At 38.1% G+C, this 27266-nt stretch overlaps 1 pseudogene; it reads right to left on the bottom strand.

The window, feature by feature from the left end:
* The window catches only part of LOC149221236 (protein kinase STUNTED-like), a 74303-nt pseudogene extending 48890 nt beyond the window's left edge, over positions 1-25413 (bottom strand).
* Positions 25414-27266: the final 1853 nt, after the last annotated feature.

Raw genomic sequence — 27266 nt, 5'->3', positions numbered from 1 at the left:
GTTATGTAGAAGTTCCGCACAGATGAGGTGCCCGCATTGGTGGTTGCACTAGCAATGCAATGTGCAGAAGGGGTCCAATTCAAATGGGCAAACTATTTATGTAGAGAGTTATTTGAGAACTACCACGAGGCATAGGAGTAGTGAAAAACTTTTCACTATGTGTGGCTTTTGTTGTCAATAATACTGGTGACCTGGGAATTGCCTGAAGATAGCTAGTTCCCAACGATTGCGCAGGATCTTCTAGAGGAAACAAAGTACGCTTCACTGTGGGAAACCAGGGATGCACAAAGGATAAGGGACAACAAAATATTTTGGGTGTCCATGGAGATGAACATTAGAATGGGGATTAATTGCAAGTCATGGTTATCACCCATGGTCTACAACACTCTGTAGAGCTTCGTGAAGTTCAAGGTAGATTTCTACCATGTATATATCAGGGCAAGGAAGGACCCCTCGAAGACATGGCGCGAGCTACCCTATTTGGAGATCGATGATTTCATCTTCGTGGTCCTTGAGTCTTAGCCGTCGGAGTGGTGCGCTCTAGCTGGCTCCGTGGTGGAAGCAGAGAAGTCTGTTATGCATTAGAAGAAGGAAGAGGTGAAATTGCAGATGGCGCAGTTGGCAGAGAAACGTAGGAAGGAAGATGTAGCGCTAAGGCCTAGGCAGTGTGCGACACTGCAAAGTTGGTAGAAGAGCAGCAGAGGAAGAGTGCAAAGGACAAAAGTCACCTTCTCTTGAGTTAGAGATCGATATAGAACAAGGTGGTGCGGAACCACAAGCAACTTCTACCGAGATAAAACATCTTCACCCAAGAGACCAGGTAGGGCCATGAAAGAAGTCGAAGGCTTCAAAGACTTCGTTTGACCTGATCACCCTGACTGAGGGGGATCTCCATGATATTGGTGAGATGGTGAGGGATGTCACTGTGGAGGCCCTCTAGTAGTTTGAGGAGAAACACCAGATGGTGTTAGGGTCTCTCCAGATGTAGATACATGAGTTACAGGTGTGCACTCCACAGGCTGGCACTGTGTCAATCAGCCCTGCAGTAGGCACGTCCTTGACTGAGGAAATGTTGTGCACTTGGATGACTAACGCAATAGTGTTGCTAGATGGCGCATTCATTACAGAAAATGAGGCCAACATGCCTATGGTTAGTGATTTGAAGGGAATCAGATTAAATGTGGTTGCGCTCCCTTGGGAGACGCTCTATATTTTGCGGGATGGAGTCACTACAGAACTATGAGCTAGGGAGGGTCGCACGCTCTAGGTAATGATCGAGAAGCACATCAACATTGAATAGTTGAGCCTGCAACATCATAAGGTAGTGGCACAAAATAGACAAACAATGCAGGTGGGGGAGGAAGCCTGCCAGATGGTCCCGAAGTTGGCCATCCAAGAAAAAGAATCGGTGGAGGCACACGTTTGGAAGTTAGCAACAGGGGTGCATGACGCTAGAGAGGAAATGGCTAGGGTTTAGCTAGAGCTGAACCTTTAGATAGAAAAACTGTAGTTGTAGGCACAACCTTCAACTTTTCCAGAGGTTATGGAACAATGCATCACAGCAATCACGACAACAATAGTGCTGTCAACAGTGCAGTACAGACTTCACAAAGTTGTTTGAGCAGTCGTTCAAGGTCCTCACCACCCTGTAGGAGGACCCGAACATACAATGCCTAGAGACAAAGGTGCGTGAGCTGCAGTAGAAATAAGATGAAGTAAAAGGGACCGCATAGATGGTTGCCATTATACAAAGGCTCGTGAGGATGCAGCAGGCTAAAGCGCTCAAGGAGCAGGTGGATGCTTCTTGACACAAGGAAGTTGTTTTGAAGGCGCGCCTACAACCATGGATCGATGAGGTGTACACCATTACAACCTCCATTGAAGAAAATATCACGTAGCTACAAGTAACTTAGGAAAGGATCTAGGGAAGGGGTTCATCCACAACAGTCACTGAACAATGCGTCAAGGAAGTAAAACAGACAACCACTCAGTGCGCTGCTAAACTTGCAGTGATCCAATTAGAGTTGGGGAGTCTTCGTGCAAAGATCTCTACACAGATAGAGTGACTCGAGGGATGTTTGTGTTGGGGGTTTGTTGGGCATGGTATCCCTCAAGGGAAGTTTTGGGGTTTAGAGCCCAAATTTTGGTCAAAGATTTTAATTCCGATGTAAAGACTCCACATTTTGTGGGCACGAAGTGTGTAGTTTGTAAAAGAGTCATAGGGTTGTCCGCCCTTAATTTTTTTATTGTAATTTCAGCTATAGAGATATACCCATGGTCGGCAGACCATGGCATTGTATAAATAGAATGAGGCTCTAAGTAGTTAAGACATCACGATAAGGATGAAGAATTGAGTCATATCTGTGGAGTAAAGTCTAGTTTTGGGTCATAGAGTAGGAGAAGGCTCTGTAGCTAAGTGCACAGAGGCCCAATAGTTCATAGCTGAGTGCGCAGACCCCTACAGTTGAGTGCATAGGGTTAGTCGAGTCTGTAATAGTTTCAAGTATTAATAAAGAGAAGTTTCCTATCATTTCTTTATATTTATTTCCTGTTTTATGCATCTGTTATCTTGGGTATGAAATTCACTTCTAATACTTATATGATGTGTGAATGTGTATAATTGTATTGATTAAGTGAATTCAAGATAGAAGATTTATTTACGTGAAGTTAACTAAGATCTGTTAAGAAGATAAGTAAGATACGTTGTGTAGTTTGGGGAAATAGCGTAGGTCGCTGCCATAACAACGTGAAAGCATCTCAACCCGTGGTTAGGGCTACATGAAAGACGATTATAACAGATTGCGAAAGTATTGAAGGTTAGAACAGTGTGTGAAATGACCTGTGTGAAGGCAGACATAGTTGGACTAAACCGACATCACAAACATCTCAAGGATATAGAAACTTGGTTCCAACATCCCCCATATTGCTTCGGGTGAGACTTCAGTATGTGCTCCATGGGCTAATGCCAAAAGGGCCAGTAGTGTAGGGATTTGTTTGGCTAAATAACTCTGAACCTGGGTCAAGACCCCATAAGCCAACACACTCTTTGCCTTGGAAGCTCAAAATGGTTGAAAATTCCATCAAAATGGATGTAAGAACTATTTTCTTGAATGGAGATATGAAAGAGAATGTTTTTATGTCCCAACCAAAAGGATTTGTTGTGAAGGGTCAAGAACACAAAGTATGAAAGCTTGTAAAATCCTTGTATGACCTCAAGAAAGAACCGTGAGCCTAGTATGAGAAGTTATCTGAGCATCTTCTGAAACTCAACTTTAAACATTATGATCTTGATGATGCAACTTTGTTTGTTAAGAAAGTTGGAAAAAAAAAATTTGTATTTTGTGGTGTATGTCGATGATCTTTTGATGATAGGGAACAATGAGAGCTACATTGCATCCATAAACAAGTAATTAAGGAAAGTTTTTGAAATGACAGACTTAGGCTATGCTCATTACTATCTTGGTATTGATGTAACTCAACATCCAAAGTTTATATTCCTCTCTTAGAAGAAGTACATTGGAGATATATTGAACAATTTTGGCATGGTTGAGTGCAATCATTTGACTACTCCAACGGAACAAAACTTAAAGCTCAAATCAACTGAAGGAAAAGAATTTGAGGATGTAACAAAGTATAGACATCTTGTAGGAAGTTTCAACTACTTGACTACTACTAGACCAAACATTTCATTTTTTGTTGGAACCCTCTCTAGGTTTATGCAAAATCCTTGTGAGGGACATTGGTCTATTGTGAAAAGAGTTCTAAATTACTTGAAGGTAACTCAAGACTTTGGACTTAAGTATACATAGGTGGGTGACTTCAGCTTGATTAGATACTCTGATTTACATTTCGATGGAGATAAAGAAATTGTGGTATCTACATTAGGTTATGTTATGAGTCTTGGATTAGGAGTTGTCTCCTAGAGGTCACACAAATAATCATTCCCATCAGATTCCATAACTAAGGAATAATATGTGGCAACAACTGAAGCAACAAAGGAAATCGTGTGGCTCAAGAAAATTCTAGAATATTTGCAGGAGAAACAAGTGCATTAAAATCCTCTCATGACTGACAACACTTCTACAATAAATTTGGCCAAGAACCAAAAGTTCCATTATTGAATGAAGCACATTAATAAAAAACACCATCTAATTCAACATCATGTTGAGGCCAAGACAATCTATCTATGCCATTGTTCCAAAAATGAGCATATTGCAGAAATCTTCCCCAAATCTATTGGAATATAAAAGTTTGAAATATTCAAAATGATGCTTGGACTCACCAACATCCCTTTAGATTAAGGGGGGAATATTGACACTTAATCTTTGGCATTAGGTGAATCCATGTAAATAAGAAAATAAGGAGAAGTAGAAGATGAAGAGACACTAGGAGATGAAACCTAAGTGTATCTCCTTCCATGTATATATATGATCAATCTCAATGGAAAATCACAATTCCCTTTGAGGAGTTACCTCCTAGCATTACAAGAGTAATACCAGGATTCATTTCCTTCCAAGAAAGTCTAGAATCCACTATCAAATTCAACCTACATCTAATGTCCAATGCTATGATCCTTACACTACCAGTTCCATTGACGAATAGTTACTAGCTCATTGTTCCTGTGCACACTTTCAATGTGCATTTGATTCTATCCAATAATGCTAATGACAAAAAAAATCCACCCCAGACTTCCCTTCTCTACTACACAATCCCTAGGGAAATTTGGTCACCCCCTTCCGTGCAGTCACTCACCTTCAAAGTTCCCCAACATCCCCTTTCCTAGATGATCCATCCCCTAGAAAGGTTTCCTCACATTAGAATGTTCAAAAACTAAGGCATATCCATGCCTCAAAATGATCATACTAGTCATAGCATGCTCATGGAAATCAATGGACACTATTGGGTACCAGTGTCCCACAATGGCCCCACTCCTAGGGTGATTTACAATACATTTTTGCTTGTTCCAAATCCTTTTGCTACTGCTACTAATCCTTACAGTCAGTTTCAACCACCCAAATAGGGAATTTCCAACCATGCTTTCCTGTACCAAGCAATAAATACCATTGGACTAAAAGGAATTGAAAAAAATTCAAATCATACCTCATTGGTGGCCCATCAATAAGGTATACTTTAATTCTATTTACATCCTATCACAATAAGTCAAAATAGCTCTTTGACCAATCATAATGTATAAACATATCACATTCGGTTAGCTCAAAATACACCATCATAAATTGAAATCATGAATCACATGCAATCATCATAAACCAGAATCATAGATCACATGTAACCATCATAAATTAGAATAATAAATCACATGAATAATTAAAAACTGAAATAAAATACCAATACCTATCCTTCAAATGGTTCTTTGCTTCTTCCTTTGTTATTTTCATACACACACCGGATCAGTTGCCACATCAGGAAAGCACCTAGTTCCTTCACTTCTCTTCAATCATGTACACATACACATAGTGTACACCACACACATAGAACCACACATGACATACAAACCCACAAAATAAATGCAACTACACCCAACATGCAACACATCCACCTACACTCGGCGTAAAACACAACACATACACCTACACCTGGTGTACAACACAACACATGCAACTACACCTAGTGTACAACACAACACATACAACTACACTTGGCATACAAAAAAACACATACACCTACACTTGGTCTACAACACAACACATATACATAAACAAAGTACAACACAATGAATACACATTGTTGGCATTATGATTCAAGTGTTGTCCTTGATGGCAACTCACTCAGAGGTTGGTACAGGTGCTCAGAGGTTGGTACAGGTGATGGAAACTTAATCAGAGGACAAATCTTAGTACAGCATGCCAAGAAAGTTCATACACGCAGGTTCGTTAAGCCCAAGTCGCGTATACAAGCAGGTTCACTATATACCAAGTCGCGTACACACAGGTTCTCTATATATCAAGTCGCGTGTACACGCAGGTTGGCTTCAGTAAAAGAGCGTGTATGTGGAAAAGTACCTTTGGTCCGTGGCGGTTAGTCCTTGGAAGTTGTGCCTATGGTTTCGGACCATGGTGTCTTGACGGGCGTGTCGATCCCTCGTTTTGAGGTTGATGGTATTGTGTTACTATGGTTTTGGACCGTGGTATTGTGAAGTACCTAAGGCTATATAAGGAGAAGATCATTAGGCAAAGGAGCAAGCAATGTGTGTCTGACGAAGTGAGAAGATCTGGTATTACTGTTTATCTGTTCGGGACGCTTGGCAAGGGTCGGATCTGACAGCGAAGGCATAAGAAACTATCTCTAGATCTGCACGCGGGTTGCCTTTGGTGAAAGCGCGTATACACGCGGTTTTGATACAGTGAAGTGGCGTATGCATAATAAGATTTGATATTTCAGGTTGCTGTTGATTCTGGTGGTTGTTGCAGAGTTCTAGGCTCTGGTTTGGGTTCTGTGTTCTTGATGACAGGGTTTCAGTGATTCATTATTGGGTTGTTTAATGAGTTATGATGCAAGTATAAGTTGATTATTGTATTACAGTAATGTTTGTTTTGTACTCTTGGATCCAGTCTGAAAATTGATGAAACGTGGTCCTTGAAGGAAAGAAGGTTGTAGGGTCAGCACCTACGTACTAGTAAATGGATCGGCTAGTACAAGAGCTGAGGGGGTTGTAGCTCCCTTCCAAAAGTAGTTGGAAAACGAGAGAGGGTTGTAGCCCTCTGCAGGTTGTAGCCTGCGTACTGGTAAAGGACTGCACCAGTACATTGTAAAAGAAGTTCTTATTAAAGAAGAAAGAGACGAATTGCAGCAGGTGGTTTTCACCCACATTGGCTTTCCACCTTATATCATGGTGTTCATGTGTGTGGCTCTTGTGTGATGTTCTGTTCTGTTATTCTGCACTTGTTTACTGTTAATATGCTTAATAATGTTCTGTTGCATTTACTGAAGATTAAGCTAACTGAATTATAAGATCTCTGGATATACGCGAGTTTCATTAGACACAGTAGCGTGTACACGCGGGTTCACTTAATTGAAGTAGCGTATATGTTTCTGAGTATGAAATTGGAAAGTTTTTACTAATCTGATAATACTGATTCACCCCCCCCCCTCTCAGTATTATTTCCAACACACATGTCATGACACAATAACTACATAATACATGTAACATAGTACCACAAGTATACAACCTAATGTGTACAATATGTACACAATACCACATGTGCACATCACTTCTCACACAATGTGTACACAACACCACATACACAATTTGTACACAACACCACATGTACACATCACCACCTGCACAATGTGTACACATCACCACCTGCATGGCGTGTACACAACACCATCTGCACAACCTGTACACAATAGCACATGCACACAACACCACATGTACCACATGTACGTAGCACCACATGCACGCAATACCACATGTACAACATGCACACCACACTATATGTACACAACAACACATATACAACATGCACACAACAAAATATGTACATAACACCACACATACAACATGCACACGACACTATATGTACACAACACTGCATATCCAACATGCACACATCACTATATATACACAGTATCACATATGCAACATGTGCACATCATTATATATAAAAAATGTCGCACATACAACATGCACACAACACTATATGTACACGATACTTGTTGTTAATTTAATTGATTTAAATTACTTCATAAATTATCGACGAGGCTTGTAAACTGATGAATTATATGTGCCCCATTTGTGCTAGGATTCTTTATTATGTGAGTAATTTTCAAATTGAATTAGGATGTTTTCATGCACATGTTTTATCTAAGAATCACTCAAAGTGAAAAGATTGGCACTCTTGCAGGAAAGAAAAATATCATACTAACACAAATAAAGCTAATATGAAGTGCATAAATAAATATAAAAATCAAATCTAAATCTTCTTCACACTAACATAAATAAAAGCCTGAACTAATTGCAAATTCCAAATCAAATGATTCTACTTTCTATCTATCAATCAAAATTTACATGCGCATAATAAATCCCTTTGATTATTTTCTTCATAATTCAGACAACGAGATTAAATTTATGAAAGAAATTCTATAGAAAGAATTATACAACAAATTATATTACAAAATTTACAGAAAATTATATATTAACTGTTACTAATGTTGCTTGATTTTAGACTTGTGTGATCCATACTGATTTTTATAAATTCTTTTGGATTAATCACATCATGAGTTTTTGGTCGGAGTTTTGAACCATCTAATGTGGTTCATCATTAGGACGTTACTGATGTTGTTCTAAAAATTAGAGTTATAATCACCGTGATAACTTAATCCTACGAAACATAAATCTTAACTAGAAATAAAAACGAAACCTTATAGCTCCCTTGGGGGCCCTCCCATGAGTGTAGGTATACAAAGATCAGCAAATATTAACCACACATTTATACGCACAACATAGTGGAATCAAGAGCTCAATTAATTGATTGCAAAGAGTTTTTAAAATAATAACCAGTCATGTGTATCATCATGCCGAGAGGCAGGTTTTATAACCTCCTTTGTTAAACTGTTTGGATATTTCTAAGCCTATCCTTCTCAAGATAACATATTAAAATAACATTGTTTAAATAAAATAATGATTCTTCATGATTTTCTATCGAATAAGTAAATCATGAGGTAAAATATCAACTTCATTGAATGATCTTCTCACTTGCCTAATTTGTCTTCGGTCTTTTCCGTTGGGTTGACTTACATGCTGACCTGCTCATAATGGCATCCTTATCACCTTTCTAGGTCAGAGGAATAGGTTGATATTGTTGTGTTGGTTTCTAGCTACATGTTCATATGATTCATTCCTCAACTAATGTTTCAGAACCTATAGATTCCTCAAGTAAGTTGCATAATCAATTATTAGCTGCAGAATTGATGCAATTCGACAACTTGTACAAATATTAAATCAAATAATAAAGAAATAATGAAATTATGAATAAAATGTGATTAAATACATATTTTTTCCAATAACCTTTCAAGCTGGCACCCAATGGCAGTTATCATGGTCGAAAAGGAAGAGAATGGAGTTTAAGGAGGGTGTAAAAAAGGAACAATTATGTTCTTCAACATTCCTCCACACATAAGATATTGCATGTTCTCATGCACAAAATTTCAAAATTTTGTAACCCACTCTGTCATTGAGCTACTGCTGAGGCTTGAGAAAGAACATCTAAATTAGTACTTTCTGATTTGTTGGCACTTGTTGTAATCCTTGGTTTCTTCATTAAAATCCTGCACTGCAAACGTTTGATTTTACTCCTGAGAAGTTTATTTCTAGCCTTTAAGTTCTTGTTTTTCTTGTACTAGTGGAAAATATGTAGGAGAATTTTATCATTTTGAGTTCTTTGAATTTCATTTTCTACCTTCATTGCTTCATTTTCCTACTTCAGATACTTGTTTAATACTTCCAGTTCACAAATTTGATGTTTAAGAGTATCTTCAATTCTAGGTTCTTCTGGAGGGATGAAATGAACTTCTTCATTTAGAATTTCTTCTTGATTTGAAGATGAATCAACAACTTTTTCTTTGGATTTGTTTTTGAGAGATTCTATATATCATATATTTCCTATTGGACAGGGTCGATTTCTGAGGTCTTTCTTACTGGACTTGTAATTAGTGATGGTATTCTTGGTTTTTCTTCTTCTTCTAAATCAACAAAACTTGGAGACTATTTAATCATTTATTTCATAAGTCGTGCACTTGTTCTTGATGGTTTTTCAACAGTGAGAGCATGTGTCTTCTTGCTAATTTTGTCTTTCTTTGTTCCTTCTTTTGACGATACTTCATCTGTACTGACGAATTTCTTCTTGTTAAGATTTTCTTAAACATTTGTAAGAGGGGTTTCATCATCAAAATCCTTATGTGTTGCCTATCTTGTTGTATTTCTTGTGTAGGTAAATCTTTGTTTTGAAGCTTAGGGTTTGAGAGAAATTTCTATCGACTTCTTCTAATTTTAGAACTAGGTTCATCTTGCTTAAATTCTTTAAAATTATTTCGAACTAGAAAATCCTCCCAATTATCCCCTTTAACCCTCAAATGAGCTTCAATTAAAAAATTTACTAACCCGTGATGTACAAAGCATTGTCAATAAACAATATTTTCCTTTGGATGTTAGCGTCCATTTTTCTTAAACTACAGAGAAGGAAATATGGAAAATTGATTTTGTCGCCATCAATAAAATGCATCATCAACGAGCATGGTAGAAGAACATATTCCCAAACCTACCCTCACGGGTTATAAAATTTTGAATGACTAATAAAAAAAATTCTCCGTTTACTTTTTAAAGCTGTTACTGGAATTCCTTTCTTGAAAATGGATATGTCCATACCTAGGTTTTTAAGGAAGATCTCCCAGTTTTTTTTATTTTATTTTCCATTTTTTAAACCAACTTCCCATGTTTCTTGGTAATCCTATAGCTTCTGCCATAAATGAATTTATTAAGACTAATTTGGTATCTCCAATTTCCACTTCCATCCCATCATAGGCATGAGCAAACGATGTTGTGACCTCCTTGTCATGCCCATCGAACTTCTCAAAGAACTGTAACCATCGTGCCTACTATAATTTCTACTTCGTTTGTGGATAGGCTTCAAGAAAATTGGTCCCATTCAGCTCAAAATGCACAATAATTCCCATGTTGAGGAAGTTCCAATCCTTAATTTCCCTTTTTGACATAATTATGGAGTTTTGGTAGCAAGGACGAGATTTGGGTAGTAGTTGAGATGTTTTTGGCAGAGAAAAATAAAACAGAGTCGAAGGAAGTGGGATATGATGCGAAGAAAATGAGATGGGATATGGAAGAAGTGGGATGATATATGGAGGAAGTGGAATAAATTTGAATGATGGTAAGGTTTTAATGATATTCTCATATCTTGTGATAAGACATGATTATCAAATTTTTTATGAATTGAATCATGAGAACCATTGTCGTGTCATGACAAGGGTAATCATTGCATGATATGTAGAGGCAATAGTTATTAGTTTTAAAATAATCATCTATTTATATCATAATTCAATGTTTTTTTTATATTTGACTAATACTTACATACCTTTCATTCTGCCTTACTGATTTGTTCTTTTGTAGGTTGCTTAGGTTGCTCTGGCTACAATCTCCATTCAGGTTTCTTTTGTTGTAATCTGTCAAGTCAGCTACGAAATTTCATGAGAGCTATAGATTATTGAAAATTTTGTAGCTATTTTAGTTCTGCAAAAGAGGAATAAAATAAATGGGACAAGAATAGGGAAATTAAAGAAGATCTAGGCTGCCAAGAATTATTGGTTGTCAACTTAGATTTTCTGTAAGGAAATTTACTTTTTCTTCATCAATGATTTTAATTCTGACTTCTCCATTATCAAATACAATTTTAATCTCATAAGGGCCAAGCCAATGAGTTAGAAATTTTCCTTGAAAATCTTTAAATTTAGAATAAAAAAGTAATGCCCAATCACCCTACGAGAACTTCCTATCTTTGATAAAATTATCATGCCATATGGATATTTTCTCTTGAACTATGTTGGTTATGTGAATAGCATCTTCTCATATCTCATCAAGTTCTTTCAATTGCTCCATTCTTTGTTTTTGGGCTTCTGATAGATCAAGACCCAATTTGAATGTTGTTTTGAAGATCTTTATTTGGAACTCAGTAGGAAACATGACTTGATTCCCATAAACAAGTTCATAAGGAGTAGGCCCTATTGTGTTTACCCATGTGGTACAATATTCCCATAAAGCTTTTGAAATATTTTCTGCCCAATCCTTTCCATGAAAATGTACAGTTTTCGTAAGAATTGCTTCAAGTACTTTATTAGTAGCTTCAACTTGTGCATTTGCTTGTGGATGATATGGAGTGAATTTCTGATGTTTGATTTTATATTCCTCCATTATCTTTTGCACCAACTTGGATGTAAATTGAGTACCTTGATCTATCACAATTTCCCTTGGGACACCAAAACGAATGAAGATATCCTCAAAAAGAAATGAAAATATAGCATTTTCAGTAATAAAAGGAAGTGATTTAGATTCTACCCATTTTGTGACACAATCTGTACAAACAAGAATGTACCTTTTTTGCCTTGATGTTGGATTGATTGGACCAACAAAATCCATAGCCCATTTTTTAAAAGGTTCAATAACTACCTAAGGTTGTAGAGACATCTCATCTGAAGGAACATACTTTCCCTTTCTCTAACAACTATCACATCTCTTAACATATTCTTTGGCATCTCTAAAAAGAGAAGGCCAATAAGATCCTAAGAGAAGGATTTTATAGGCAATCATTTTATCAACAAAATTTTCTCCAAATGTTTCATCATGAAAAGCCTTTAATATTTCTGGTACTTCATCCTCTCTAACACATCTTTGAATTATTAAATCAGGCCTTGTTTTGTAAAATTCTCCATTTATCAATGAATAAGATGCACTGGTTTGAATAACTTTCCTTTTCTCCCGAGGAGACAAATACAAAGGTAACTCTCCTATGGTGAAATAGTTAGCAATATCTGCAAACCAAGGATATTTAATAGATACTGCAAAAATATATTAGATATTCGTCAATAAAATTATCTTTTACAAGAACATCCTTATTATCATTTTGAATTCTAGAGAGAAAATCAACAACTATGTTCTCTTTTCAAGGCTTATCCAAAATAGTAATATTGAATTCTTGTAATAACAATAACCATCTTGTAACTTTGCCCTTAGTAATTGATTTATTCATTAAATATCTAGTTTCAAAGTGATCCAAGTGAACAAAAGTTTCATAACCAGTGATACAATGTCGAAACTTATTAATGGCATGTACAAAAACTAAATACTTCTTTTCTATTACAGTATAATTCAACTCTGCAGGAGTCAAATTTTTACTCGTATAGTAAATGACATAAGGAGTTAAATATTTATGTCCCAAAATAGCACCTAAGGTTATATCTAAAGCATCGATGAAATATGAAAAGGAAGATTCCAATTTGGTCCTCTTAAAATGGGTGTTTCAGAAAGCTTTTCTTTCAATGTTTTAAAAGATTTTTGGCAATTAGAATTCCAAATGAATTCACAATCTTTTGTATGTAATTTGAAAAGTGGAGAGGCTATATTTGTGAATTTTTTATGAATCTTCTATAATAACCATTAAAAATAAGAAAACTTCTAACATCTCTTTGAAAAGTAGGAACTGATAATTTGGAAATAACTTCTACCTTAGATGCATCCACTTTAATTCCATCTCTTGAAATGTGGTGGCCTAAAACAATTCCCCCGGTGAACATCATAAAACATTTTTCATGGCATAATGAGAGATTTGTTTCTTTACATCTAATGAGAACGTTTTACAAAATTTTTAGAGTTTCCTCAAAAGAATTCTTATAGACAGTAAAATCATACATGTAAACTTATGCAAAATCATGAATTAGAATAGAAACAATGCCTAGAAGTTCCTTTTGGAATGTTGCAGGTCCATTACATAATCCAAAAGGAAATAACTGGTAAGCATAAGTTCCCCATGGACAGGTGAAAGTTATTTTTTCTTGATCTTCTAGAGCTACTTGGATTTGGTTATATCCAGTAAAACCATCCAAGAATGAAAATTACTTTTTCCCTACCAATGTATCAAGGACTTGATCTATATAGGGAAGCAAAAAATTATCTTTCAAGGTAGCTTTAATCAATTCCCTATAATTGATGCATACACTCCATTTTCCATTTTTCTTTGGAACAATCACTAATGGTGAAACAAACTGACTATCCGATATTGGGTAAATGAAATTCACATTCAACAACTTTTGTAACTCCTCTTTAACAATTTCCCTTAGATTTGTATTCATCCTCCTTTGGGGTTGTCGAACTGGTCTGGAATTTTCTTCAATATAGATATGATGCATACAAGTGTTAGGATCAATTCCTTTCATATCAGTGTATCCCATGCATAAGTAGATGGATGTTCTTGTAACATATTTATCAATTCTTTCTTTTGAGATTATTCCATATTATCATTAATATTCAAAGATTTTCCCGAAAAGATTTCTATTAAAGAATTGCCAAATTTTTCCATAGAATGTAAAGCCATTTGATGATATGATAAATATTCAAAATTGTATTGTTCTTGAAAATTTTGGTCATGTTCACAATATGAGGAAGAATCATTATTATTCATTAAATTTAAAATTTGATATTTTTCATCTATTTGTGAAGTAGAAAATATTGGTTGTGTATCAAAGTCTTCGTTATCATCATCTATCCAAACTTTACTCTCTACTTTATTGTTGTTTTTGCAGGAGGATATAGCGTGTATTTCTTAGTAGAGCTTCCATCAGAGATAACATATCACTATATCTACAACTTATAAAAGAATTAGTCGTAGCTAACCATAGTCTGCCTAGAATAAATGGGTGTCCTCCTAAATCATTTTTGGGAGTTAAAATCATAACATCAACAAGATATTCCCAAGAATACAAGGAGACAGATACATCTTCTCACACACCATCTAGTTTGATAATAGATCTATCTGCTAACTGTAGTAATGTTGGTGTGTATTGAAGATTGGAAAGTTTTAATTGATCCATAGTTGGTTTATTCATGATATTGATAGCTGCTTCTAAACAAATCAATGTGTTTGGAATCTCGACACCATTAATGTATGTTTTTACAATGGGACTACTTGGATCTAGATATTTCTGAACTGTTGATTTTCCCACATAATATCTATAATTTTTCCAACTAACTTGATTTTTTAACATCTTTTCTTTTTCTTCATGTTTTTTTAATAGTTAACTCCCTGATTGTCTTTGCAAATATTGGTATTTCCTTTATAGCTCGTAACAAAGGAATTTTGATGCAAACATTCTTTAGTTTATCTAACATGTCATATTCAAGAAAAAAAAATTGTTTTTCTATTCCTTTGCCAATTTTTAGCCTTTCAAGAAAAGGTGGATTTTGAATAGAAACAGAAGGTTGTTCTCCAATGGGAGTTGAGTTTATTGAAGTATCATTAAAATGTATACGGGTGATTTCTTTCTGAGGAATTTCTTCTTGATTAAGAGATGTTTCTTTCTCAAGGAGTTCATCCTCTCCAGATTCTTGAATAACAACAGATGGTAGCTTCTTTTCCAAAACTCTACCAGATCTAAGTTGGAAATTATTTAGATTTAATGGAGTTATCATGCAAGCTTGGAAATTCTGACCTTCTATATTGTAAGCAAGTTGTGAATTTTTATTATTTGGATTTGGAAGTGGCTGAGCATGTATTTGATTGGTCTTTTGATGGTATGATGTGGATGGTAATGGAAGTGGTTGATTAGAAGGCTAGGTTTGAATTTGAGATTGTGGAAATAAGTTTGATTGAGGATGATGATATGGGATAAATGGTTGTTGAAATTGATTATACTAAGGATTCCTAGGAGGACACTACCAATCTTGTGTCCATAATGGATTTTGAGGTGGAAAATTTTCCAAGGCATTGGATTATTTCAATTTTTCTGAGGTTTTGAATATGATTGGTATTGAGGATTAAGACCTTTTACTATGTTTTTCTATTATGGTGGCCATGGTATTTTACCAATAAAACAAAGTGACTCTGCTTGGCTTGTTTCAGCTTCATTTTGCAAGACTACTTTGAGTTAAGGGATTTAAGATCATTACTTTGTGTTATGACTTTCTACATAGATAACACATATTTCTACACTATAAAGAGGACATTCTCTTAGAGCATGTTTCTTTCCGCATTTAGGACAAAAAATTGATAATGCAACATTTTCAGCTTTTTTCTTGTTTTGAATCTTAAGGGTATCTATTTTTTCACCAAGACTCCCTAAAATATATGTTTTGAAGTTTTCAATAAAATTACCTATTTCTACTGTACTTACTGTCCCAGTTGTGAATTTATTAATCCTAGACATAACAGGGTCTCTTGGACTTTTCTTAGTTCTAGCCTTTCCTCTTGAAATGTGTGTACACAATTCAGAAATTTCTCTAAATGATAACTAAGAAACATCTTATTTTCCCATTAAATTGATAAGATATATGCACTCATATCTAATGGTTTTTAGCAAAAGAGCTTTCATAGTTTCTTCATCTAGATTATACATCTTAGCCCTTTTAACATTATAAGAAAATCCTTCAACCAAATCTTCAAGATTTTCATCCTCTTTTTGAATCATTTTAAAAACTTCATATTTAAGGTTACGAGGCATAAAATAATCTTTGTATTTTTCTAACACATTTTTCATTTCTTCCCATGTTCTTATGGTATGTGCTCCTAATCCCATAAACCATTTAAGTTCTCTATCTTTAAGAGTGGCTGGAAACAATTTCAATTTTTGAGAATCAAGTAAATAGGCATAAGATGTACTTCTTCTTCTCTTTCCCCTGCCATTATAGATTCGTCGGAGCTAATATAGGGTTCTATAATTGAATTTTCTAGCTCCTCCTATGGTCCTTCTACCAATGGAATGTTAAAATAAGTGTTATAGACATTTTTGGGCACTACAACCCCAATCCTAAATGTCAATAAACCAAGGGCTCCTAAGTCCCTAAAAGTGTTGTTCCAACCCCTAAAAGAACAAGGTCAGCTGATTACATCATCTCCCAGAAGTTCTCCATGAAAAACTACTCAGAACTGGTCAAAAATGGACCATCTCACCTGCCCCATGGACAAAGTGCACTGTATCCCACCTAAATACACACAAAGGGTGCGATGCATGTTGAAAAGGCCTTCTATGGGGTGTGATGGGCGAGAATGGACAAATGGTAGAGGCAGTGTGCGAGGTGTAAAATCATGGAATCTTCCAGAAACTTCTCCTATGACACTTGCCTCACTAAATTCGCCCAGGGATGAGTAATAGATCATCATTCTCCAAGTGGAATCAAGAACTATTAGAAATAGGACACTAATCAAACCCCAGAAGCTGACTCACCCCCCTTTCAAACATCTATATATGGATCCCTTCCCAAGAGATCCAGAGGCTCGAATTTTGTATCTTGTAAGGAAGTGCTATTGGTTTCTTGCTGCAACATCATAGTATTGGGTGATCTAAGCTTTTCATGAGGTGAAGAAGGGCTTCTTGCTGAGAGGATGACGCTGGGTCAGAACAATTGGTTGTAATCCTCCCCTGCTCTTTTCTTGATATCAATAAAGCTATTCAAGTTTTCCTCCATGTTCTTGCATATTTTATGATATATGTTTGTATGTGGTCAATATACATCTGATCTTATATTGTTTATGCCAGTAGATCTCTGTTCTCGGATAGTATTGTGCTGCTTTGATTCCATGGGTGCTCTTTGAAGCTGGGCTAACGAGGAAGCAAGCAGCGAGGATCTATCGGAAGGGAGAAGAATCATGTGAGGAACCAAGCGCAAGATTGAGGTTGGTATCTTCATTCTTTTCTTATCTATTTGTCATAAAGGAATACGAAAAAGGCTTTACTCTGTTTGTTTCTAAGGTTTTCTACCACCCTTAGTGGGACTAGCAGTTCTGCATAGACACTATTCCCGGTGACAAAATGGCGACTCCACTGGGGAGCGACTAGATTGTTTGTTAGCCTATCTTTGTTTCTTTTATAAACTAACAGACAGAGCATGAAGAAAAGCCAGCTAGCCTTCTAACTGCATTTGTTTTGCGAATGCAAAGTAGATCAATGTTGCTTCAGTCAATCTCCAGGTTTTGTTTATGAATTAAACAATCGATCTACAAATAAACTAATTTCCCTGAGTGGTAGCTCTAGTAACCTCCTTAGATCCACCTCTGTGATTTGCATTTACTGAACATTGCTTTCTTAGCTTAAATCCCTAAACTGGATTGCAAATTGTGAGTAAAAACTCATTCAAAGTCTTGTACTGGTACCATCGCCCCCTACCTTAAAGGTAGTCTGCTTGCATCGCACTTCACGAGTGCAGTAGGTGCGCTGAAAGCAGAGATCCCTATGTAACGGGTGCGCTGGTCAGATAAGGTTAACTCTACCTTAAGGCTTTGGTTTTTCACTCACTATTTTCAGTCCTATTTTGGAGTTTAGCTGTCTATGGTCAGTATATTTCTGTGAAAACCCCCTTCCTTTACATCTTTCCGCCTCCATAGTGCAAAGAACTATAAGTGTTTTTATGTATTTTGCATCATTTTCGGTTCTCTTTTGCAAAAAAGTAGCATAATCGAGCGGTCGTTATTTGATTTGAAAGTGTCATAGCTGTCATTTTCAGCCATAGAAGACAATCCCCTTGCTGTTGGTAGTTGATTATACAAGTTACTATTGCATATGATTTGAATTAGTAGTTTTAAAGTGTCGAAAAGAAATTTTTCATTTCGAAATCACAAAGTGTCTCTCTTACTTTCACTTCATTTTGAAAAGAAATTTGTTGAGTATTGTCGATTTGGAAATAATTCAGATTTTCACTTAGCTTTCTTATCATCACATACACTAAGAAAGCTGAAAAACAATACATGCATGTGCATTTTCATTTTGACTATTTGTCGATTTGATTTAGGACAATGCATATAGTGTGTGCTCTATGCTCTATGCTGAAAGAAAATCATCCCTCTTTCCTTAGTAGCTAGGATTTTCATAGCTAAAAGAAGATTAGACGACTGTTTATCATCTTAGATTTCATTGTAGGAATTGTACATCTACATCACGCGGTGAACCTGAAAGGTAAATTTCTTAAGCAAGATCAACTATAAAATAAGTTCAATGAATCTAAAAACGCTTTGGAACCTAACGCACAACATTTAGAATTCTAGGCTAGAGACGTGTTACGGCGTCGTAAAACATGGTAACTGTTGCTTTCATTGTTGGTTGGGTGATTCCTCCACTTTGAGACGATAAGTGCCAATACGGAATTGTGCTCCCACGTACCGTCGAGTATATATTTGGAGACCACAATAGGCTTTATCCATTATCCATAGGAAGCTGTGTCTGCCGCCTTATCAATCGCAATGCACTGAACATAGCATTCGGGAAGATTGACTGTTGTAATATAAAAAATATTCTGCAGTTTTGCGATTGGTTTGATAATCCCTCTGTCTAGATTTCCAAAGTAGTATATTTCGCTTGTTTTCAGACTCCTTAGAGGAAAAGGTCCATTTGAGCACTTGTCACTTCAGGCTCATTAAAAATCGAAGGCGACTAGAGTCATCTTTTGTTTTTTCTCGACTCTTAAAAACTGAAAAACAAGTTGTGTCAAAGCATCTAAAATTCATTTAATTCGGAAACATATTCCCCTCTTATTTTTAGTTCATCAAGTAATCCGCAATCGTGGAAGAAATTCAATTGAAACCCCATCGTTCACGGAGGCTTACGAGTCGACCGTCTTTGTCTCCAGAATCAAAACTGTTACAGACAAAGCGAACTCGTTTAATTGGTTCCAAATCCCCTGGTAAAGTTAGAACAAGCGTTCCAACACCTTCGAAGACTCTGATTACTCCAAACATTTATGGTATCCCTGCCCTTACAGAAGAAGTTCAATAGCCACCAAAAGACAGTAGAACTGATCCTAGTGTGAGGGTAAACACTTCTATTTCTGAACCAGCTACATTAACAACTAATTTAGAAGGTGTTATTCCCCAAACATCTGCCTCTACTGAATCTATACCTTCTTCGACACTAGAAATATTTTACGGACTTGACGGTCTGCCTCTTCCACTTGGTCTGATTGCTATAGAAGAGATTTTGGAAGATCCTCAGTCTAGTACTCCATCTCAATTTGGAGTTGAGATTGCCCTGTATCCCTCTTCGTCAGAAATTAGTCTACCATCATCAGAAGCTCCTATAGAATCACTAGGCAATCTTTTGGATAGACTAGAAATGTCGGAACAACCGTCGACATCTAGGACTGTGTCATCCAACACAACGACGGTAGAAATTTCTGCTGTCACTCCAACAATGTTCGTCGACATACCATCTGTCCCAACCAGTTCTCAATTGCTAAATGGGGCCCACCCAGGGGCTATTTCAACAGTATGGTCCATTCCTGTTTCTTCATCCGGAATATCATCCATGAACTCTTATGTTGAGTCTCAGCAAATTGATCCTTTAGGGTGTCAATTTGGGCAGTCCAGTCCTCAAGGAAAAACAATTCCTTTAAGTACCAGATTGCAGCTGTATGGGGGGCAATATACCCTTTCATTGTCTCCTCTAGGAGGACAACCATACGAGAGTTCACAAGAAAATTCAGGTTATGTTGGAATTACATCTAGCGGTTGGGTGCCAATACTGCCTCAACAACCAAGAGTTGTATACTCAATGTAACAATGTTTACCTATGTCAAATATACCAACTACGCTAGCCATTGTGACGGTGTTGCAAGTACAAGCATTGCATGTTGTATGCCAACCTCAGGTTACTCAGGTTGTAATGCAACAGCCTCTTGCCCCTGCGACTCAACCACAATCACCAACTAGTGGAATGACATAGGCCCAAACGGGTACAATTACCCCTCATCTTGGTCAAATAGCCAGTATTGGAAAATAGCACGTGGCTTCACAACTATGGCTGGTGCAATATCAACAACCGCAATTCCAACAAGTTTACCAAGGGTCTGAGCAACAAATCTTTGCAAATAGTGGGAAACCATATATTCAAAACGGTCAAAATCAACCATTCTACCATGGTTATGCCCATCAACCTTACCAAAGTTACCATCACCAAATGCATTATGCTGGTATGCAAAGACCAACTGCTCAAGAAATTCCATCTTACCCTGGGTATGCTTCGCCAAACCTGAATCAACAGTTACCCTTCATGGTGACTTTAGAGTTACCGGATCTAAATCAGTTAACAAACGATCTAATTGCTTACGCCCCTTGGTGGCCAGCGATTCCGCATAAACTTCCGTCAGATATTCCTAAATTTAATGGAAATCCGGGTGAAGACCCATCAAATCATGTGATGACCTTTCATCTGTGGTGTTCATCAAACACCCTAAACAATGATTCGATTAGACTTTGCCTTTTTCAGAGGACGTTAACTGGGCCGGCAGCAAAATGGTATATCGAATTACCTAGAGCTTCGTTTGATAACTTCATTACCTTAGCCACAACCTTTTTAACCCATTTTCAGTTACCTATAAGGCACGAAATGGGAACAGAACTTCTTACCAACTTCAAGCAAACAATGGCCACTCACATATCCAATTATATTCATGAGTGGCGATGCCGTCATAGAATGGTAAAAACGTACATTCTTGATCAACTTTTAGCTGAATGGTTTATCAAGTCATTGTTACCTTCCATTACAGAAGATGTGGCAAAGGGAGGAGTCGTCACTGAAGAGCAAGTTATTGCTCGTGCGTAGTACTTAGACTTGATTTATACTCAGTCTAGCATGCTCTACGATAAAATCCTTGACGCTCCCAGATCGGAATTTTCCGTTCCTCCTCCTCCTAAATCAAACAATGACTTTCATGCTGGTGATGGTGTGATAGGAACGACAAGCGCAAAATAAACAAAGGCTACATCTAAAAAGGCCCGTAAGGTTTCTAATCAAAAAGCAAATGAGGAACTTCTCGCCTCAGAAGTAAATGTCGTCTCAACTGACAAGTGCAAAGAAACCAAGCAACCAGGAAGCAAGAAGAAAAACAAAGGGAAGAAGAAGAAACAAGGAGAATCATCAGCCGAAAAATATTCTACAAACCCTTTTGGAGATAGGAAACCAAGAAATCCATGCCTAATATGTGATAAGGATCATTGAACAAAAGACTATCCATATAAAGCTGAGCTTAGAAAATTCGCCAAGAATTCAAAAACCTCGGCAGTATTAACTGATTCATTTCCAAATCCAGGAACAAATCTAGTTGCTAGTGACAATGCTTCCCTGTCCCAAGTTCTGATGTTGTCGGTTTCGAAACAACAAAATGATGCGTTGATAATGACAAGGAATAAAGATTACAGGAATCCATAGATGTTGAAAAACAAGGACAACGATCAACCTAGTAGTTCGACAACGACTTCGACAGGAGTTGTGCCACCCTGTTATGGGGATTAGTGTCCACATGGATCTACTCTATCCCTGCTAAGGAATGGTAGTGCCTTAGAAACAAATCACAATAGAGTCTAACTTGATTCCTTTTACATGAATAGATAGAGAGAGAGAGAGGGGCGCCAACCTGTGTCTTCCATTTGGTTTCCTCACTTGAATCTTTCTCCTTCTTGTAGCCATTTGGTTCCTGTCCGCTACTATGCCCAGCTTTTGAGAATATCTGCGAAATCAAGGCCACCAGATACTATGCAAGAACAAAGATCTATTATGTAAACAACCTAGGGTTAGTGTAGATTGACCATTCACATGTATAAGCATAAACACATAATGCACAAGTAAATGGAAGGAACAAGAATAGCTTTATTGATCAAAAGAAGTCAAGGGAGTTACAAGCAGCCGCTCCAACCTAGCATCAACCTCTTGACTTGAAAGAGTTCTCTTAGAACCACATACAAAAGAAAATCACCCAACAAGCTCAAAGATCTCCTCTAGAAACTATCAGCACTTCCTTTCAATGAGCCAAAATTCCAACCTCTGGATCTCATGGAAAGGGATCCATTTATAGGCATTTGACAAGGTCATGAGTCAGCTTCCATGATTGTGATTAGTGTCCTCCAACTGATAGTCCATGCTTCCACTTGGTGAATGAGCATCTATGACTCATCCAAGGTCGAATTCTGAGTAGCAAGTGTCACAGGAGAGAGAAATGGAAGATTCCATGACTTTCCACCTTGCAAAATCTTCACTGCCATTTGTCACTTCCCACCCAGCGCACCCTGTAGAAGGGCTACCTGCTCTTAAACGCAGGTGCATAGTGTTATGCCTGCTCTTAAGTGCAGGCAGACCATGGAGCAAGTGCTCTGGCCCAAAATTGACCTGTTCTGAGTGGTTTTTCAGAGGGACTTTCTTGGAGGAGCTGTAATCCTTTGACCTTTCTCCTTTAGGGGCTGAAACAACCACTTTAGGGACTAAGAATCCCTTGAATTATGGATATTTGTCGCTTGGAGTCGCAGGACCCAAAAATATCTATAACAGATTGCCCCCTAAAGCATGAGGTCGATATTTTTCATTTTTCAAAAACTGTCGGGTGAAATGCTTTATAATGAGGATTCAGAGTTCTTTGCTAGCCAAGAGGAGACCTGTAATAAGATACAACACAATACATTATCTTCATAAATTTTTCATGATCTAGCTGAGGCGGGCATTCCCATGCTCAGCGTTATAAAACCATACTCATGTACATAGGACAGATAACTGTCTGAGAGTAGATTAATGATTCTAGAAGAGCCATCACCCCGATGGGATGATATCTGTGCCATAATGTTGTACATCTGATGTTTTTATTATCCTGAATATATTGCAGCCCAGATGGCTGAAACTAGATCTAGGGTCTTCAATCTCTTCCGATCTTCACTCAAAGTACAAGTCGATGCATGTGAAAAGTGAACTGGAGTCGAACATGGAAAGACATCGCTTGATTACCGGTCAATAATGTAAACCGTTAACAAGCGCGAGAGGAATCATCGATAATGATGATGACCCTCAAGGTACTGCAGTACAATCTACGTGGTGTGAATAAATGACTTGGCGTCGAACACCATGCGGAATCTTTCGGTCGAAGGCCAATGATGAAATCCTGTTGCCGAAAGTGAGAAAGTTGCCATTGAGGCATGCAAGCTTCAAAGTACTGAAGGGGGTATTCCTAGACCGACTTCTTGGATAATGAGCTGATGTCGACAAGAAGCGATCCGTCACAGGAGGGCCTTAATGAATCCCACATCAGTGACACAGAAAGGAGTTAATGATTTTATGGAGGTGAAAACTGACTGATGATATGAGGTTCAGGATGGCGGTCATGAATGGATGAAGGATAAGTGTATTGTGGTGGGTGGAACAGGGTGAACTCTCTGATTCTCTTGAACATGTAACGACACTGACATGATGGATTGGTAGCATTACCCCAGATATGGATGGCGTGAGGAGACCATGGTGAAGTGACCGGTGAATGAAACAACCCAACCCGACATGGATGCGGAACGAAAGTGTCATGTTCAAGAGTGACTTGCTACCAACAAAGTTTCTTCAAGTTACCTTCCCAATTTTTCCCCAGTCATTGCTGACCAGTACCTATTTATTTTTGTCAAGCTTGAGGAGGATAACATATGCTTGTTCTATAATCCGCCCTTCGGGCGAACCCATTGCTTCGTTTTAGCGAGCTTAGTGATGGTGAAACTCGTTCTTTCCTACCATGGACAAGTTTGTCGCTATTAGATTTTTAACGAGTTTAACGACAAAGACAACTTGGCCATTTTCAATTTTAGAGAGTCTAAAAAGGTACATAAAGTAAACTCCAGTGTTCCTTTTTCGTCATGTAATCCCTTGAATCCGAAAAAGTATAAAACTATACAAAAGGGATAGATTTTCGATCCTTTTAACGAGCCGAACAAAACAAGCGCTCGATCTTTTTGTGTAATAGTCTCTCAAATCCAAAAAGATTAAAATTTAGAGGAGAGACAGCACTTCCGGTCCTTTAACGAGTTGGAGAGGCTAATAGCTCGGCGATCTTTTCATGTTTAGCGAGTCCATTGAAAAGAGCTTAAAGGGGACTCGTCTTTTGAGGAACGAGTGATGTAATGGGTAGCAACAGATTCCAGGTAAGGCTTGGAATTTTCCAATCACGGCAGTGTTACAAGGATGGCTATATAATCACTCTTCGCAGATGTTCCTCAAAATGGGTAAACAATCAAATGGAGGTGAACGATCGGCCAATATGAAAGTGGAGGTGACGGCGCAAAACACATCCAAGGCTTTAAGAGGCTGAAATTTTATATTCACGATGGTCATTTACCGGTTCATTTTTTCTGGATGAGCTTGAACTCTAGGGGGAAGCTTGCTCACAATGCTTAGGTTTATTTTTTAACGAGCATGAAGTCCGCGATAAAACTGCTCAATGATTCCAGTCATATAACAGAAATGTCTTGTACAATAAATGGCAAGGTTTTTAAACTTAGCCCCACATCCTTTCTTTGTGCAAGCTATCAAACGACCAATCCTACGAGTTTAAAGGGTTAGCCTACAGGTTTAAAGGGAGGACCTAAAAAACTAAAAAAAAAATGGTCGCAGTTTGCATTGCACGCCAAAAGGTTTGCATGCCCCCAGGTATAGAATATGGTTTCAAGGTTACCCCTCAATTTGCAAATAAAACAATTGTTTTATCAGGAAAGGCATACCTCTTACTGGTTACCAAAGATTGTTCTATTCACGGAGCAAATGAACATTTCTTCGTCGCTGTCTACCGAAATAAACAATGGGGAGCGCCACTGGGCGCTCCATAACCTTGACAAGAATATCTTATCCCAAACCTACCTCAGATCCAGATTCTGGATGGGAATTACGGAAGGTCATATACTCTCGCGGAAACCTATTCTATACCCAGAGTTTCCCTGCCGAAGCAGACCAGGATGCATGCCCCCTGGGTTTCAGTCACGTCCCCGAATCACTCGCCTTCATCAGGCTGACGGACTGGATGTTGAGACACTTCTTGAGGTAAAAGACCATTTAGGAATGGTAGATGACTATATGTTGCGTGTAAACCGGGGAATGAAAGTTGGTCTACGAGCTTGACCACTCTTCCTTCGTGCGGAAAACACATCACTCTGAAGAGCGAGGAAACAATTGCACCCATGCAATAAATATAGTCTCGACCAAGGAGTAGATTATAATCTAACGGACCTTGGACTACCATCACGTTCATTTGAACGGTTTTCCCTTTTAATGTAACAGGTACATTGGGAAGAATACCCAACGGTCGACTGGTTCCTTTATCAAAGCCTGTTAGATTTCTCATTTCAGGCAGAAGCGCTGGTGAACCAAGCGCTTTCCAAGCAGTTGAGGAAAGGATACTCACAGACGCCCCTTCATCTATGATGGTACCGGCCATAACCATTCGGTAGATTTGAACTATGATTCGAAATGGTATGCTAGCCGGTAAGCGGGGTCTGCCTAGTTGATTCCAATCAAATGAAACAACTAGGTTGCTTGGAGGTGGGACCGAATATACGGCCGGATAGGACTCTGATGAACTTCCTTCCTGCGGTAAAGGAATGGGAAGGCCATTCCCCTGATCATTAGAGTCTGCATTCACGAACAGAATTTGGACGGTGCTATCCTCATTCTCTTCGGTGAAAGTATCGTCTGAGGATGGAACTTCTGAAGGCAAGACCGGGTCAACTGCCGTCTCGACCTTTTGACTTTCGTCAGGTATGGATTCAGATAGTTCATTCTCGACGATAGACACTTCGGCTGACCACTTCAGAGGGACAGCCGGATTTTCGACTAGTGATGGACTCGGCGAGAGCTTTTTATATCCAGGCGGAAGTCGTATAGGTGAAACCGGACGATCTTCCAAAACTCTTTTTGCCTCGTCTAAGAAGGGACAATGGTGGACGGCGTGATCGCCTTCGCACAGTCTACAAGGAAATCTCATCTTTCCTTTTTGTCCGTGGGCTTCACTCCCACTAGTCGACGGTGTGCAGTCAACATGAGACTCAGAGGTTGATGCAACCGGATTGTGCAACCGAGGGGACCAATCCTTCAGGATCTGAGGGATAGAGGGGCAATCTCTATGAAAATGGTCCCCTTCGCAAATGACACATGGCGTTTTAGGCCTGGTCGGTGCAGTGTGTGGATTTTCGCTATGTAACATCCTGTTGCCCCCACTCCTTTTAGGCTCCTTTTCTTTCTTCTCCTTCTTCTTCTTATCCTTCTTCTCCTTAGGTACTTGGTTTTTCGCTTTTCCAGCTTTACCAAGCGAAGAGGAAGGATTTGAGGAAGATTTGGATGAAGTGGAGGCCTTGGGGACAACATGTGGATCGTTTAGCTGATGACTAGATTGCTCAGGAACAGCGGTGGGCATAACAACCGAAGTTGAGAAGAGCCAGACTGGCAGGCCTATTGTCAACCCTGGAAGTGACAATGTGGCCATATGAGGTGCACCGATTTCTCCCCATGAGGAGAAAGGACTAGGATTTCCACCAAGGGGCATCCTGTTGGAAATAATACTAAGAGGGGGGTGAATCAGTATTATCTCATTAATAAAACTTTTTCATTTCCATAATCAGATTCATATGTGCTACTACCACAAATTCTTATGATTAAGTTAATTGATCTTCAATGAGTGCATTAGAACATTATCAACCATATTATCAAATAACAGATGCAGTAATAGAGAATATATCATCACACGTGAGGCACACACA

Source organism: Pinus tabuliformis, chromosome Q (genome assembly GCF_031772625.1).
Source record: "Pinus tabuliformis cultivar Carrire ecotype Pingquan chromosome Q, CPIR1, whole genome shotgun sequence".
NCBI classification, from domain to species: domain Eukaryota; kingdom Viridiplantae; phylum Streptophyta; class Pinopsida; order Pinales; family Pinaceae; genus Pinus; species Pinus tabuliformis.
The sequence above is the reverse complement of the archived record's forward strand: the minus strand, read 5'-3'. Positions and strand labels throughout refer to the sequence as shown.